General features: G+C 43.2%; 1 long non-coding RNA gene across 1 annotated transcript; it reads left to right on the top strand.

Moving 5' to 3' along the window:
• The first annotated feature begins 171 nt into the window (after positions 1 to 171).
• LOC125482908 lies at positions 172 to 3371 on the top strand. Its single transcript, XR_007261898.1, has 2 exons — positions 172 to 603; positions 2516 to 3371. It is a non-coding gene; the product is annotated as an uncharacterized LOC125482908 (long non-coding RNA).
• The last annotated feature ends 1724 nt before the right edge of the window (positions 3372 to 5095 follow it).

The following is a 5095-nucleotide window of genomic DNA, read 5'->3' as shown; positions in this document are numbered from 1 at the left end:
TCCATACAGGATCTGAGTGCATGGCCGGGAACTCCATCTGGGCCATTTGCTTTCCTCAGGTTTACTCTCACGAAGGCCAGTCTGACGTTTGCAGCAGTGACAGAGAGAACAGGTGTGTCCGGGTCTGTCAGACCAGGTGACACTGCGCTGCTAGCTTGCTGCTTGAACCAAGTGGCAAAAACATTGAGCTCATCAGGAAGGCATGTGTTTTTGTCCGCTATTCTGTTCTGCTTCATTTTGTATTCTGGTATGTCGTGTCGGCATTGCTACGGGCAGTGAGTGTCCATGTGGTTAGTTTGGGTCTCGAACTTAGTCTGTTACTGCCTTTTGGCATCTCTAATGGCCTTGCGGAGGTCGTATCTGGGTCATCTGACTTGAGCAGTCTCTCTGTTCCCTCCGGAAGGCAAGTCTAGCTTTAAGTTCATCCATTTTGTTCTCAATGGCTTGGACATTTGCTAGGAATATGCAGGGGAGGGAGGACTTGAAACTGTGTATTTTTTTTCAATCTCACCTGCAGGCCAGCACGTTTTCCATGCTTCTTGGTAGGTTTCCTGCTTCTGGACGGTCCTGGGCATCGATGGTGCAAGTCAGCTGCTTCAGAAGGTAAGTGAGTTGGGTCAGATCGGGTCAGACCTCCCTGGGGTTGAGTCACTGCGGGTCGGAGTTTGAGCCTGGGCTGGTCGGGCCTCCTCAAGGTTGGGTCGCCGTGGAAACTTCTCTAAGGCAAACCATACCAACTACATTACCCTCATCGATATATTTAGTGCCCTTTCAAAGAACTCAATTAAATTAGATTCTGAAATTTCTGTCCATAAGTCTCATGTACCAACTCACAGGTAATGAATATAGTCTTATTTTTTCATATCATAATCTGTGGAAACCTTCTTAGAAACTGTGGCAAAAACTTCAGAAGCTCTACCAGTCAACTTGATTACATAAGCAATGTCCAGTTTTATTTTGACCCACTTAATCTGTTTAGCTATCTTTTCAAAAGAAATATTCCTATGCACCTATCATCAAACTTCAGGAAGGCTTGCAAAATTTAAAGAGCTCCTGCTGTGCCTTGGAGTCTTCAGAATTCTCCCTTACAATTGAAGCTATTGTTCTAACAATCCAAGTCAGTATTTCCTTTTCACTTTAATAAACTTTTCATTTCAATATATACCATATTACTCTCATGCATTGCTAACATTTCTGTCCTGGGCCTGCTAAAATGATCCAACGATGCACTGCGCAAGCTCAAGGAACAGCACGTCATCTTCTGTTTAAATACTTTACAGCCTTTAGGAGATAATATTGAACGCCACACCTTCAGCAAACTACCTGAAGGGTCTCGACCTGAAACGTCAGCTTTCCTGCTCCTCTGATGCTACCTGGCCTGCTGTGTTCATCCAGCTTCACACTGTGTTGTCTCTGACTCCAGCATCGGCAGTTCGTACTATCTCACCACATAATGTCCGTTCTTAATTTCCCTTGTATTCTGTCCTTGCCCTCACAACCTTATCTTCTTTGTGCGTTCTTTACTTTGGTCTCAGTAGAAAGAATGCATTCTCTCCCTTTCACACCTTAATTTACACCCATTTTACATTTCTTTTTCTCTTTCACCACTATTATCAACCCCTTTGACTTTTGAACCGAGCCTTAGGTTCAGAGTTTAAAAATCCATCAACCTTTCAAATTATAAAAGAAATTGATTTATTATAATAGCAAGATTAATTCAACACAAATGCAGATCTGTTGAATACACCATATGAAATGTGAAGACATCAATATCTACCCTCAGCACATACATTCACACATAAATTAAAGCAAAAAGAAGGAAATTTTCTATGTCGAGATTAACGTTGGAAAAAACAAACACTTTGGCGAAAATAGTTGTTCATTCTCAGAGAATAAAAGGATGAAATATGAAATCTACCAGATTGCATTCAGTCTGGTAATCTTATATATGTGGATGCATATAGACAAAGATGTATTTTACAGTGAAAAATACAGTAAGACACAGTGAAAAGGTTCCACTGTCACCAGGATTCTGGTGCTATTTTGAATAGTTTAAGAGTCATTTTTAAGAAATGTAGCTTAAAGAGGGGCAATAACTCTTCCGCCACCCACTTCATCATCATCAATGCCAGACCCAACCAATGTCAAAGTTGCCATTCCTCAGGTGCCATTTTTAGCTGCCGGGCCTACCTCACTGATGTCACCTCTGTTGATATAGCAGCCAATACCAAGTCCCCTACTAAGCCCCCTGCTCCGTGCTCCCCAGACGCCTTACCACTGTCCACCAGAATGTCTGCTTCAGGGTCACCAGCTGCCACCACACTCTGGGCCCCGACTGCCTTTCTTGTCGATGTCATCACCACTGACATGACCGAGCCCTTTGGAAATGTGAGAAAAAAAAAGAAAAGTGGATTGTGTGGATGAACCATGAATGCAGGACCCCAGATGTTGCCTACCTCCTGTTCTGAGGAAAGGTCACTGGACCCAAAACATTAACTCTGATTTCTCTTCACAGATGCTGCCAGACCTGCTGAGCTTTCCCAGCAATGTCTGTTTTTGTTCGTGTGACTTCTAACCTTGTCCACCCCAGTCGAACATTATTTATACATTTATGGAATGTGGATGTCCCTAATTGCTCTGGAGATAGTGCTACTGAGTTGCTGCCTTGAACCACTGTAGTCCTTGGGACATAGGGACACCCTTAGTGCTCTTAGGAAGGAAATTTGAAGATTTTGAACAATGAAAAAATGGAGATATTTTTACACGTCTGGATGTTTGTGTGGCTTGGAAGAGAACTTACAGGAGATGGTGTTCCCATGCGAATGCTACCTTTGCCCTTCAAGATGACAGAAGTTGGAGGTTTGACAAGTGCAGTCAGAAGAGGCTATATGAGTTAATGCAATGTGTTGTGTAAATGGTACACATTGCTGCCGTGTGCTTGGGTGACAATAGACTCTGTGAAAGGCAATGGGTGGGGTACCAACTAAACAAGCTGCTTTGTCCTGGATGATGTTATGCTTCTTGAGCATTGTTAGAGCATTCAGCCACAAGGTACTATAAATGGTGCAGAGTATTGTGCAATCAACAGCAGACATCCCCATTTCTGACCTGAAGACGAAAGGAAGGTCATTCATGAAGTAACTGAAGATGTTTAGCTCTACGACATAATCTTGAAGAACCTCTGCAGTGATTTCCTGAAGCCAAATTGAATGGCCTCCAACAAGAAAACTATCTTCCTTTGTGCTAGGTATGACACCAAACAAATCAACATGTTTGTCTCTGATTCCGATTGCTACCAGTTTTGCTAAGGATTCTCGATGCCCAACTTGTTAAATGCTACCTTGATATTAAAAGTAGTCACTTTCACTTCATCTCTGGTGTTCAGATCTTTTGTGTATGTTTGGTCCAAGGCTTTAATGAGTTCAGGAGCGGAGTGGTACTGGCAAATTGAGCATCAGTGAGCAGGTTATTGTTGAGCGCATACCACTGGAAAGCACAGTTGCTGACTCCTACCTTCACTTTGCTCAAGAATGAGAGTTGACCAATAAGGCAGTAATTGGCCACGTTAGATATGTTTTTCATTCATGGAATGTGGGTGTCATTGGCTGAGCCAGTAATTGTTATGCATCCATAATTTCCCTTGAGAAAATGAACTGCCTTCATGAAATTCAGCAAACTATAGGCTGAAGATATACCTACAATACATTAGAGAGGGCTATTGACACAGTGTCACTGAATGAATGGTGATAAATTTCCAAGTAACTTATGGGAGGAACTTGCAGATGGTGGTGATCCCTTAAAGCTGCTGCCTTTGTCCTTCTAGATGCTCATGGATTTGGAAGGTGCTGCTTAATGAGCCTTGGTAAATTTCTGCAGTGCATCTTCTTGTTGGTACACACTGAGCATTGGTAGGGAAAGAAATGAATGTTTCTAGACATGGTTCCAATGAAGTGGGCTATTTTTCCTGGATGGTGTCAAGCTCTTGAGTGTTGTTGCAGGTGTGCTCATCCAGGCAAATGGGGAGTATTCCATCAAACTCTTGACTTGTGCCTTAGAGAGGATGGACAGGGTTTGGTGAGTCAGGATATGAATTACTCACTGCAGGATTCCTAGCTGTGACCAGCTCTCGTAGCCATAATACTTATATAGCTAGTCCAGTTCAATTTCCGGTCAATGATAACCTCTCAGGATATTGATAGTGGGGGATTCAGTGATGGTAATGTCATTGAATGTCAAAGGGTGATGGTTAGATTCTTTTGTGTTGGAAATTGTCATTGTTTCACAATTGTCCATGTCTTGGTGCATTTGGAAATGGACTGTGTCAGTATTTGAGGAGTCACGAAAGATGTTAAACATTATGTGCTCATGAGCAAATGCCTCCACTTCTGACTTTAAGATAGAGAGAAGATGACTGATGAAGCAGCTGAAGAATATTTGGCTTAGGACACTATCCTGAGGAACTCCTGCAGTGACGTCCTGGAGCTGAGAAGACTGACGTTCAACAATACCAGCATCTTCCTATGTTCCAGGAATGACTCCAAATTTGTACTGCTTCCTGTGGACAGAACAAACCTGGGCAATTTTCCTCCTTGTCAGGCAGATACCAGTGTTGTCGCCCTACTGGAACTGCCAATCAGGGCAAGTTCTGGAGCACAGGTCTTCCATCGTAGTGCTGAAAATACATTGTGTTGCTGCTGATGGCCCACCGTGTCCAAGTTTGATTTCTTTGGCCTATTCCAAATCTGTCCCATTGAGCATGTTGGTAGTGCTACACAATAGCATGGAGTGAGTCCTCATTATGAACACAGGATCCTCAAGGATTGTGTGCTGGTCTCTATTAACGACTCTAGATACACACATCTTTGTCAGACTATTGCAAATGAAGTCAAGTAAGTTTCCCCTCCTATTGTTTCCCTTACAACCTGCTGCAGACCCAATCTAGCAGTTGTGTCCTTTAGGAGTTGACTAGTTCAGACTATAAGTGGTGATGCTGAGGCACTCTTGGTGATGGACATTGAACTCCCCCACCCAGTGTGCCTTCTGCGCCCTTTCCACCCTTTGTGCTTCCTCCAAGTGGTGTTCAACATGAAGGAAC

Source organism: Rhincodon typus, chromosome 4 (assembly GCF_021869965.1).
Source record: "Rhincodon typus isolate 14 chromosome 4, sRhiTyp1.1, whole genome shotgun sequence".
NCBI lineage: Eukaryota > Metazoa > Chordata > Chondrichthyes > Orectolobiformes > Rhincodontidae > Rhincodon > Rhincodon typus.
The sequence above is the reverse complement of the archived record's forward strand: the minus strand, read 5'-3'. Positions and strand labels throughout refer to the sequence as shown.